Source organism: Balaenoptera acutorostrata, chromosome X, assembly GCF_949987535.1.
Source record: "Balaenoptera acutorostrata chromosome X, mBalAcu1.1, whole genome shotgun sequence".
Lineage (NCBI taxonomy): Eukaryota > Metazoa > Chordata > Mammalia > Artiodactyla > Balaenopteridae > Balaenoptera > Balaenoptera acutorostrata.
In genome coordinates this window covers 89614709-89627750 of record NC_080085.1, presented here as the reverse complement: position 1 = coordinate 89627750, position 13042 = coordinate 89614709, and the positions used below count along the sequence as shown (strand labels likewise).

The following is a 13042-nucleotide window of genomic DNA, read 5'->3' as shown; positions in this document are numbered from 1 at the left end:
TCTGTGGTATTTTGTTATGAAAGTCCTAGTAAAATAATATAACATTCAAAGGTAAAAGTACTGACTGCAGCAGCCTGGAAAAAAGAGCAACAGTCAGGACAAGGAATAGACAGACTGAAAAGCCCAGGAAGGATGAAGTTGGGACAAATAGATATGTGAGGAAATAAGAGCTTTTAAAAGCTCCTGTGTATATCAGGCAATCCAGAAGTTCTCTTAATGCCACTGGCATCAGCTACTGTATTTTTTAAATTTCAGTTGAAAGAGGGCCAATTAATATAGTCTAAACACTACTTTGGATTATAGCTTTCCACAACCTATTAAAAGTTTAAGAGATTTATTTAGTATCTATATTAAAGACTCACCTACAGACATTTTCACATTTCATGATTTATGCTTGTCTGTTATTTAAGTTTTTAAGGAATATACAGTGATACTTTCATAATTGCCTGATAAACTAATCAATTAAAGGAAAAAATTAGCCTCATCACCACTTCCTCAACCCTTCCATTAGCCCACTCCCACAAATATACTGCTCCTTGCTCATTTCTGAAGATCTATGGTGTGAGATATTTTACATACGGACTTCCTTCCCTCCCTTCCTTCCTTCCTTCCTTCCTTTCTCTCTTTCTCTCTTTCCTTTGTCTGGTTTTGGTATTAGGTTAATATTGTTACTTGCTTCACACAATGAATTGGCAAGTATTCCCTCCTCTTATTTTCTGGGTAGAGATTTTGTAGAATTGATGTTAATTTTTCTTTAAACATTGAATTTTTCAGTGCTATCATGTGGGCCTGGATCTTTTGGGAGAGTTGTTAAATTACAAGTTAAATTGCCTCAATAGTTAGATGGCTATTTAAATTATCTATTTCACATTGGTTGAGTTGTAGATTGTATTTTTCCAAAAATTGGTCACTGTTGTCTAAGTGGTCAAACTGATGTGTGTAGAGTTGCTTGTATTTATTCTCTGATTATCTTTTTTTTTTTTTAATGGCTGTAGGGTCTATGGTAACATCTTCTTTTATCCATGATTCTGGTAACTTGTGTCTTTTCTTTTTTTTTTCTTTAACAGTCTTGCTGGGGGTTTGTCAATTTCATCTTTTCAAAGAATCAGGTGTTTGTTTCATTCACTTTATTTTTCTCACTTCAATTTCTTTAATTTCTGCTCTTTATTATTTTCTTCCTTATTCTGATTTTGGTTTCTTTTGCTATTCTTTTTTCTAGATTCTTGAAGTGAGAGCTTGGACTATTGATTTGAGACATTTTTGTTTCTTCTAACGTATGCATTTAGTGCTGTAAATTCCTTCTCGGTGCTGCTTTAGCTGAGGCCCACAAATTTTGATATGTTGAGTTTTCATTTTCATTCAGCTTAAAATTTTAAAATTTCCCCTGAGACTTCAACTTTGACCCACTGGTTATTTAGAAGTGTGTTTTTTAGTTTTCAAGTGTTTGGAGACTTTACTGTTATTTTTTTCTATCATTGATTTCTAGTTTGATTCCATTATGGCCAGCAAACACACTCTGTATAATTTTAATTTCTTTAAATTTGTTGAGGTTTGATTTATGATATATCTTGTTAAATATTCCATGGGCACCTGAAAAGAATCTGTATTCTGCTGTTGTTAGGTGAAGTGTTCTATAAACTTGAATTAGACCCTGTTGGTTGTTGGTTTTGTTGAGTTCTTCTATATCCTTCCCAATTTTCTGTCTCATTACTCTATCAATTCTCAAGAGAGGGTTGTTGAGGCCTCCAACTTTAATTGTGGATTTCTCTATTTCTCCTTTCAGTTCTATCAGCTTTTGCTTCACGTATTTTGTCTATCTGTTGTTTGGTGTGCACACATTTAGGATGGCTATGTCTTTTGGTAGATTTAGCCTCTTATCATTATGCAATATCCCTTTATGTCTCAGAATTTTCTCCCCTCTGAAGTCAACTTTATCTGATGTTAATTTAGCCACTTATGCTTTCCTTTGATTAGTGTTCACATGATATATCTTTTTTCATCCCTTACTTTCAACCTGCCTTTGTTATTATATTTGAAGTTAACTTCTTAAAAGCAGCATATAGTTGGTTCATGTTTTTCAATCCACTATGCCAATCTTTGTGTTTTAATTGGTGTATTTAGACCATTCACATTTACTTGAGATTACATTTAATGTAATTATCGATATGTTACATTTTAAGTCTGCCACTTTATTATTTGTTTTCTGTTTGCTCTCTCTGGTTTTTGATTCTCAGTTTTATTTTTTCTAAATTTATATAGGTGGCTTGAACAATTTTTAAAACTTTAATTTTTATTTAGAGTTTTTGAGTGTATCTCTTTGTATAGATTTTGTGTGTGGTTGCTTTTTGTAGTACATTATATAAACATAACTTACCACAGTCTACTGGAGTCACCATTTTACTAGTTCAAATGAAGTACAGAAATTCCATCTCCCTGTATGTCCCTTTATCCTAACCCATTTATAATATAATTGCCTTAGTTACTTCATCTACATACATTTAGAATTATATGATACAGTATTATAATTCTTGCTTCAATCATCAAACATAATTCAGAAAACTCGAGAAGAAAAAATGCCTATTGTGTTTACCTACACATTTGCTTGCTGTTCTCTGTCTTCCTTCCTGATGTTCAAATGCTCCTTTTATCATTGTTTTCTGTTTAAGGAACTTCTTTAGCCATTCTTTTAGAGTAGATCTGATGGTGACAAATTATTTCCCTTTACTGGAGAATGTCTTGATTTCTCTCCTTCATTCCTAAAGGATATTTTCCCTGGGTGTAGGATTCTGGGTTGACAGGGACGTTCTTCAAACAGAAAAGAAATAATGAAAGAACTCTTGGAGAATCAGGAAGGAATAAAGAAGAAGAGAAAGAGCAGAAATATGGGTACATGCAATAAACTATCCTCATGAATTTTATAAATTATATTCAATGATTAAAGATATTTGCTATCAATATGATAGATATTGTGCTAATACGTGATTATAAAGGAATTTGCTAATCAATAGAGAGAAGGACATAATAGATCAACAACAGAAAAAAATCACCTGAAAAGTAAAATGCATTTCCAATAAACATCTGGAGAGACACCAAACCACATTAGCTGATGAAATAAAAATACGGAGAGTTATAATAATTAAAAAATAGACTTTACAGAAAAGTATTCAAGTAGTTGCAAAACTGAAAAAAATACACAAATATATAAAATATTTATAAATACTTAAAGGTAGATAAACACATCTGTATACACAGAAAAATACATCTGGAAAATATGTACTAATGTATTTACAATGGGTATCTGTAGGTCTATCTTCTTATAGATGGAATATATATAATTTGATATCTAAATATACTTTTAGCTGCTTAATATTTTGTAATTAGGAAATTTTATTAAGAGAAATCTAATAACTAATAACCAACTGACAATAATTTTACATATATTTATTGTTTTAGAAAAATTTTCACACTGTACTGTTTCATTAAAAAAAAAAGATCACAACTCTTGACATGACAGTTTATCTGTGTATGTGTGTGTGTTTCTGTCTTACACTTCCCTCACCCCAAAGTTTCACACAGTCTCATATGAAGATTTCTCCTTAGCTCATTCGGGGTCTAGGCTTCCTTTCTGAAGGCATGGAGCTCAGAAAGAGATTGCTGCCAGGGGGGATTGAAAATTCCAGAAAGTTCTGGCTGATGCACTGAAACCCAAGTCTCCACTTCATTCCCGCGCCTTTCAAAGCCTCCTGTTCTGAGACTTTCAGAGCTACAATTATAGCTCTGACCACCAGGGGACATCTATCTACACTGAATACTTTTTTTTCTTTTTTTTTTTTTTAAGGAAAGGGCATGACGTTTTCCTTCCACTCTCATTCTGGTGGTCCACCAAACTCTGTTTGCAATTTCCTTTATATATTTTAGGTCTGTTTTGTTTGACCTCTCTGGGATGTGCTGGAGTTATTTCCTGACATGTGGCTATTTTCTGTTCTTTCTATTACTTTACCCTAACTTAAGAAAACTCCATATATTGCAACAAGAATTTATTAAAGCTATGCAGGGTGGGGTCATCCCCATCCATGGAACTCAGTTCCAGTCTCTTTTGTCCCCTGTAGCATCTGAATGACCTCATACAAACCCCTGAAACTCAGTAAGCATCAGCAACCACAGAGAGAACAAGGACCTGGTGATTCAGGGTCCTCTCATGAGGAATACATGAAGGAAGAAAATGTAATGCAGCAGGCTCACATTCCTTTGGAGTTCCCTGGGTTTATAGCTACAAGTACTTGGGACCTTGGCTTCTTAACTGCAGTTGGTGTCCTCTGCAAGGGTGCCTCAGTTGGAAATGATTTCCTGGGTGTTAGGCTGGTAGCAAACTTAAGCGGCAGTAATTACAGGAAGTTGTCTCCTCTAGCTCCCAGGGGCCTCCTCCTCTATGCCCTTGGGGAAGGGACTTCCGGTTAGGACTCCATCTTCTGTGGCCCTGAGACAGAGTTTGGGCCCTGCTCTCTCCTTCCTTGGCAGCCCTCCTTGATATTCTCCAAACCTCCAGCTCCAGACCCACAGATTCTCTTCACGAGCAGCCTGTGAGGATGGTGGTGACAGATCACTGCCTTCAGGCCACCTCATGGGTGAGTTGGTCAGCATGAGACCTTGTCCTCAGATCTCCATAGGGCTGAAGGGGTTCTGGGTTCCCTCCCTGACCCCAACCCACAGGACCCCCAACAAGCTGACCCCCCTTTAGAGAAGGGGTGGAGAGGGCCCAGGGTGACTAGTTTCCACTCTCTTGAGGAAATGGGCCAAGTAGACTCTGACACACCCATCCTGATTCCACATGGAAAACCTCCCCTCCTATGGAAATGGCCATGGCTGAGGTGAATTTTTTCCCCTGGTTAGGGAAAAGGCCTGAGTCATGTGACCTAGGGCTTGGAGAGTGGAGACGGTCCCCTAAGTGGGGGGTGGGGTTAGTATAAGCTAATATTCTTTGGATTTATAATAGAAGTGGGAGGGGCAGGGAACCCACAGTTACCCTTGAATTTTCACACCAACCGTTCAGGGTATAATATATTATCCCCATAGAGGTTTCTCCAGGCTTGTTTTATGGCCCAGCATATAAATCTATTCTGGAAAGTTTTGTGTAGTTAATTGTTATGTACAGTGTTATATTTCAATTAAGTAAACTTTGTTACTCATGTTTAATTTTCTACATCTAACCAAATTTTCATCTGCCTGTTTTATCTGTCACTCAGTGAGTTATGTTAAAATGTCTCACATGTCTGTGGATTTGTCCATTTCTCCAGTGCTTTTATCAATTTTCTTTTATTTATTTATTTATTTAGGCTGAGTTGGGTCTTTGTTGCTGTGCATGGGCTTTCTCTAGTTGTGGTGAGCGGGGGCTACTCTTTGTTGCGGTGCACGGGCTTCTCATTGTGGTGGCTTCTCTTGTTGCGGAGCATGGGTTCTAGGCACGCGGGCTTCAGTAGTCACAGCACGCGGGCTCAGTAGTCGTGGCACGCGGGCCCTAGAGCACGCGGGCTTCAGTAGTTGTGGCACACAGGCTCTAGGGCACGCAGGCTTTAGTACTTGTGGCATGTGGGCTCAGTAGTTGTGGCTCGCGGGCTCTAGAGCGCAGGCTCAGTAGTTGTGGTGCACGGGCTTAGTTGCTCTGTGGCATGTGGGATCTTCCTGGACCAGGGCTCGAACCCATGTCCCCTGCATTGGCAGGCGGATTCTTAACCACTGTGCCACCAGGGAAGTCCCTCAATTTTCAATTTGCATATTTTGGCTCTATCAAGAGGTACATGCAAATTTAGGATTGTTTAATTAATATATTCTTGATGAATTGATCCTTTTTTCTCTAGTAATGGTTTTCCTTAAAGTATACTTTTTGTCTAATTAATATAGTTTTACAAACTTGATGTGTTTTGACCCTTTTGGAAATTTCTCAGTCATGATTTCTTCAAATATTGCTTCTCCACTTTTCATGTTCCTTGCCTCCAGGGCTCCAATTAAACATATCCCTGTTAAATCTTTCCCCCTTTCTTTTGGGATTGCCACCTATTGCCCCCAATCACCACCTCAGACTCAGAGCCACTGAACCCCATCCCTAACTCTGCAGCTGACTGTGAACAGACAATATGATGCTTCCCAGCAATCTCTTGACATCCAGAGGCTCCACTTTGACCCTGGTATGGCTACAGCAATAATTGTAGGGCAGGTGAGGGCAGAGGGGTCTGTCTGGGAAGGATGCTCAGGATAGTAACTTGAGGAGGGGTTGGTGCTAGAGCTGTACCATCCAGGAGGCTCTCAGCTTCTGTTTCCCTCCTCCTGGCTTCCTGGAGACTTGATGACCCGTGATATTGGAATGGCATGAAACCCTAGAAATGGCATGGCCGTCTCCCTGAAGATCCATCCAGGGAATATGCCCAAGGTGAGGACGTAGGCCCAATGCTGGGGCTGGTGGTGATGGTGGGAGAGATTAGGTAGAAGAGGCTGATTGGTCTCAGGTATCCCCTGCTGGCATCCTCACTCTCTTTCCTCATCATAGCTTTTGCCCTTGGACCTGAGCAATAAGAAACCCTACCAGCTGCATGGCCTATCCAACACTATGCAGAATGCTTCCAACACCAAGAACTTGAACTTCTCCAACACTGAGGTGAGGTGTGGTACCCAGTTCCATCTTTGAAGGGAAGGTGGGAATGCTAATGGGGTGGTGACAGAGGAAGGGAAATGGATTTGTAAGGAAAGGAAGAGACTAGGGGTGCAGGGCCATCCTGGCTCTTTTTCTCTGGTCCATGTGGTTCCTCCCCATAATTACAGGTGAAGTCTGCAGGGAAGATGGACAAGGGCCAGTGGATGGAGCCAGAAAGGATGTGTGTAGACAGAAACACACCATGCACCACCTTCCCTGATAAGTCAACCAACATAAGGTCAGACGTATTCTCAGTTGCCTGTAGGAACCTGAGCTACCCATGACAGTGCCTGCTTGCAGGCAGCAGCTGACCTGGTCCTCTGGGAGGACCACAGTCCCTATGCTCTCCTCTCTGTGTCATAAAGTTGACAAAGTTTCAACCAGCATCCAATGGGCCCCCAACCCGACATGTGCATATTTTCCATTCCTGCCTGGGGTGCCTGGGCCATTCCAGGGCAGGTGATGGAAAGGGCTGCAGCAGGGGTGCCATTTCCCCTTTCTTTTCTCTTCTTCCTGAACCCCACCACAGTAGAGCTTCTTTCCCTTCCCTTTGTTTTCTCTCTCTCCCTTGTCTCTAGGCTCTTATGCCTCTCTCATCTCTCCCCTCCTACCTTCACTCCCTTTCTGTTTTCATCCCCCTCCATCTCCCTCCCTGAGCCCCGCCTCACTCAACTCCCTGCCCCAGCATCCTGGACCATCCCTCTGAGGTGTCCAGGTCTTGGCAGAGTGCTGGACCCCCAGTGAGGTAGCAGAGCACTGGGCTCCCACTCCATTCCCTCTTCTCTCCACAACCTTCAGTGGGGCCCTGGAGGAAGGAAGGGAAGGGAAGGAAGCCCTGCAGCATGGGTTTGAAATGCTGCTTCCTGTGGCACTGGAGAAGGGAGTTCGAGTAGTCTGGGTGGGAGCTACCCAGGCGAAGGAGAGGAAGGGAGGGAGGGAAGGAATATTAAAGTGAAGGTATTGAGAGAGATGAGGAGACAGTGCCTTTCAGACAGTAAGATGACAGATGCTCAGTGCTCAACAGGGAAGTGGACCGAAAACCCTTAAAATCAGAAGCAGAGGTGGGCAAAGGGTGCTGCTGGATGGGCCAGAACACACTGATCTCTGTTTAGGGTATTACTGTTTTAACTCAAAGGAAGCATTGCAACCTTGAACTATCAACCACCTCTTCTCTATTTTTGGTTTTGGACAGGGCCATCAGAGAATATTTCCCAAAGTTATTACGGCTGGTACGTGCCTACATAAATCATTGTCTCTTACGAATGTCGGTGATCTCTGCCCCTGCCCTCAAGCCCTTTGGGTCTTGCCTAGATCACATATTAGCATCAGAACCTTAACCATTTTGGGGGGCATGGACTCCTGAAAATGACATGGATAGACTTGCTGGAAAAATACCCATAAATACACACATGCACACACACAAGTTGAATATAACACTAGAGACTTCCAGGACCTCATGATGAAGACATCCACTGTAAGCTTTCCCATGGAATCTCCAGGGCCTTTTCACACCTGACCTCTGACCCTCACCCTCCTGGGCCCATCCTTTTCCCCGATCATCCAGGGCCACTCCCCTGGTCTCCACTCCTGACTTCCTCTTCCCTTCTCCAGGATGGCCAAGAGTTACCGTCACCAGTTATCATTGATGTTGACACTCCCTGCGTAATAAAGCCCTGCAAGGTGAGGAAGAGGATCAAACAACATTTGGGGTGTTGCGGGGAGGCTTTACCCACTGCTTACTCTCAAATGCCTTTTGATTCGAGGAAAGCTATAAAGGATTTGAGACACTGAAGAGTATGATCCTTTAATTCCTGCAGCAGTAAGTACCCTTGCAACCATGAGGAATAGAGAGGGTTGAGATTGGGCCAGGCCACCCAAGCACAGGTCTGCTCACAGAGACTTTCATGTCATATTTGGGGCTCAAATCATACAGACAGCCTGTCCTCAATGCTCTCCCACAGGTGTTACTGGATCTGTGACTCTGGAGACCGATATGGTCTCCTCAGTGCTTATCACCACAGGGCCTACTTCTCCCTGACCATTCCCTTCCACCCCGAGGACCCAGCCCCGTGAGTATCACAGCACAGGCTCTGCTCCTGGGCCGTGTGCCTCCCCAGCAGACACAGGCCAGCTCCTGCAAACACCCACCACCCACTGTTGCTCTTTGTCTCCTAGAAGCAGCTTGTGCGAGTACTTCAAGGACAGCCGGAATATGAAGAAGCTCACGGACCCCCGTGAGTGTGTGATGGGAAGACTGGGTGGGAAAGGGCGGTGAAGGGGTCAATCATAGGGCCCAGGGCATGGCAGCCCCTGACCTTCGCTCGCTTCCCCTCCCCTCACAGACCTGCGGGTCCAGCTGCTGAAGCACACAAATCGTGTCATTGTGCACACCCTCTGTGTGTTGCCCAAGACTCAGCATGACTTAAGCTCCTTCGTGGTGGACACGTGGTCCCAGACGGTGAGCGCCTGCTTCCTCCCTCGGGCGGGCCCAGGAAGCCGCAGGTGGGTAGGAGGTGCAGGTGGTGACTGGGCGCCTGGGCTCTTCCCTTTCAGGAAACGATGCTCTGCTTCTCCGTCAGCGGGGTGTTCAAGGAAGGTGAGTGTGTGTAGATCCCCACCCCAGATGCCCCACTGCTGCCTCCCCCTGGCCAGGCTCACTCCCAGAACCACCCAGCTTCCCTGACCCCTTCCCTTCCCTTCCCCTCCCCTCCCCTCCCCTTCCCTTCCCCACTGTGTTCTTCAGCCCTCAGGCTTCCCACAGACAATCCAGGTCTGAGCTGTGTCCATGCCTGTCTGCCCTGCACACCCTGGGCGTTGGGGACACAGGCTGTGGAGTTTGGTGGCTCTCATCCCAGATACTCACTCTGAGAACTTGGGCCGTTACTTAACCTCTCAGTTTCCTCATTTGCAAAATGGGGTAGTAGTATCCACCTCTTGGGCGGCTGTGAAAAACGCATCCCGTGAACTTGTGTAGTGGTGGTCAGGGGCCCTGTCACTGGGCGCAGACTGCTCCTATAGTTGCCCTCCCGATTCCCGACACCCTGGCCCCCGTGAACAACTGCCCTCTCAGCATGAGTGTCCAGTCACAGCCTGACTGGGGACCGCCGTGTGAGCGTGAACAGCACGTGCGGCTCTAAGGGGTACTGTTGTTTGTTTGCTGTTGAAGTGGAAGGAAGTTCTCAGGACTGTGTGCGTGCCTTCACCCGGACCTTCATCGCTACCCCTGCCAGCTACTCCAGGTGAGAGCCCTGTTGTGGGCAGGAATGCCCATCCCCACCTGCGCTCAGGGGCGTGGGAATGTGGTGGCGCAGACCTTAGGTTAACTCGGTATTGTGGAAAGCCAGCAGGGAGATCCCAGGAGCAGTCTAGCCTAGTGGTTAAGAAGAGCATGGGCTCTGGAGTTGGCCTATGCGTTCTCTCCTTGACCCAACACTCACTCGCTGTGTGACCTTGGTCAACTCACATAACCTCTCTGTGACTCAGTTTCTTCTTCTGAGAATGGGGATCAGAGCGTACACCCCTGGGGCTGTGGTAAAGGGTAAATGCGAAATTGCCCGTGGGTTGGGGATAAACCTATGAATCAAGTGAAGGTGGTAGACAGTCTCTCCAAAGGTGGGCTCTGTGGGGAGGGGCAGAGGTACCAGTGAAGGAACCTGGGAGACAGACACAGGAGGGGCATGGGAGGAATCTGGTTGCTGAGTGCCAGTGGGAGCAGAGTCAATATTGGGGGTGTGGGTGTCCATCCAGGCGTAGTCTGAGGGCCCATTTTTCCTTCAGTCTGTGCATCGTGAATGACGAGCTGTTTGTGAGGGATGCCAGCCCCAGTGAGACCCAGAGTGTGTTCTCCATCCCAGTGCCTACGCCCACCTCCAGCTCCATGCACACCCTCTCCCAGGAGCAGCAGGACATCATGCAGGCGTCCTCCACCCCACCTGAGGTGAACCTCTAGTGGTCTCAGAAGTGAGTGCTGGGTTTGCGTGGGCATAGGAGGGAGCTGGGAGGAGTAGAGGAGTGATTAATGGGAACTTGAAGGTAATTATTTTACATCTATTTTTTTCTTACAAACGTTTAGTTGTGAGAAATTCCCTAATTTCATACTAATACCTTTCCATGTATTATAAAATACAGGTTTCCTATCTTATATACTGTTTTGAAACTTCTTTTATTATTAGTACCAGCATTTCCTCTCAGTATATGTGAAGCTACATTATTCTTTCTAAGATCAATATATTAAACAATTGAATTCCAGGAAGCCATAAGCTATTATTGATAGGCATTTACCTTTTCGCTTCTTTTTCAGCATTACATGCTGTGGCATCTGCTCATTCTGGTACATACATGTTGGTAAACTTGAAGGCGTGCTGTTGTAGCATAGATTTAGCTGTGACGTTGTGTGGTCAAGTGTCTCCAGTTTGGTCCTAAGGGAGGTCATCTATCCTCCCCCACTACAGGTGCTTGCAGTACGATGACTAGACTATACCAGAACTAAAAAATTCTTTACTCATTAAAAAGTCAATTCTGAGAATTCAGAGATAAGAAGAAATAGACCTCTAGGGTTTCAGGAAGGTGAAGGCGGACAGAAGTCAGGTGCCCTGGGGTTGAAACTCAATGGCTGCTGGCTCTGCTGACATCCCAATTCTTTCTCTTTACTTTCTTCAGCCCAAGGGCAAGATTCCAGATGAATTTTGAGATGAGACCCTCATCCACTGACCTGGGATCTTGAGAACAAAACTCTGCAAATGAGCCTTTAGATGTCATTTTCATCCTCCTCATATTTGTTACCTCTCTTCTCTTAACTGAAGCCATATCCATGACTAAGCTTGCAGTCCAGCTAATCAGGAAACCAAAGTTTACCGTGTAGGCCTGCCAGTTGTTCTGTATTTTTCCCACGCATGATCCTTGTTTATCTTTATATTAAAGAGTAACATTGCACATTGTATGTTGTGTGTCTTGGATTGCTCTTCCCCTGACCCAACCATGAGTTAGTGGGGCCAGGACCAAAAGGTCCCATCTCCCACATCATCCCTGGCAGTCTCTAGCATTTATAGCCGACCTATACAGTGCTTGAAAATTACAGAGTAAGGACTCCATTCCTGGACTACCCTAAAATCCAAGCTTTGCCTCCTGATAACCTTCTCTCCACCACTTCAGTACTCACAAGTTGTGACCGTTCTGATGTTCACTTCTATAAACAAATAGAACGTATTTAGCAAGTAAAGTACCATATTTACTCTAATAATTATGGTATTCTTAATCATTTAACAGGTCTAAAACAGTGCTAACATTTTTATTAGGTTCTTAGGTTGTGTAACTAACACTATTTTCCCCACAACTCCTATGTTGTTTTTTTAACTTATTTACTTTGAAATAATTATTGATTTACCAAAAGTTGCAAAAAAATGTGTAGAGAGGTCATGTATACCCATCACTCACCTTCTCCTAATAATAACACCTTGTATTACTTTAGTACAGTATCGAAACTAAGAAATGGACATTGGTACAGTCCACTGAGCTTACTACAATTTCGCCATTTTACATGCACTCATTTGTGTGTTAGAACACCTGTGAATAATCCTTATATATATAATTCCATGCACTTTTACCAGCTATGTAGGTGTTCTAACTATCACCACAAACAAGATCAAAAACTGTTTCATCACCACACGTTTCCCTCATGTTAGCCTTTATAGCCACACCCACCTTCTTCCTGATCCCACATCCCTAAACTCTGTCAGACACTATTATAATTTCCTAAATGTCATAGAAATAGAATCATATAGTATATTATCTTTAGGAATGGATTTCTTTCACTCAGCATAACTCTCCCGAGATCCATCCAAGTTGTAAAGTGGGTCTATAGTCTGTTCCTTTGTATTGCTGAATAGGATTCCATGGTGTGAATGTACCACAGTTTGTTTAGCCATTCCCCCGTTGAAAGACATCTGGGCTATTTCCACTTTTTAACTATTGTGAGTAAAACTGTGATGAACTTCATGTAAAGGTTTTTGTGTAAACATAAATTTTCATTTCTCTGGGTAAACGGCCCAGAGTGCAACTGCTGTATCATATGGTAATTGCATATTTCGTTCTGAAAACCCTGCCACATTGTTTTGCAGACGACCTGTACCATTTTGCATTCCCATTGGCAATGTATGAGTGACGCAGTTTATCCAGTGTTGTCTGCATTTGGTTTTGTCACTGTTTTTTTCAGCCATTCTGATAGGGGGGTTTAATATTTCATTGTGCTTTTAATTTGCATTTCCATGATGGCTAAAGATGTTGAATAGCTTTTCCTAAGCCTATTTGCCCTCTGTTCATGTCTTTCATCCATTTCATAATTGGATTAAGAGGCAAGAA

General features: G+C 43.5%; 1 pseudogene; it reads left to right on the top strand.

Moving 5' to 3' along the window:
* Positions 1-6382: 6382 nt before the first annotated feature.
* On the top strand, positions 6383-11193 carry LOC103009453 (nuclear RNA export factor 2-like; annotated as a pseudogene).
* The last annotated feature ends 1849 nt before the right edge of the window (positions 11194-13042 follow it).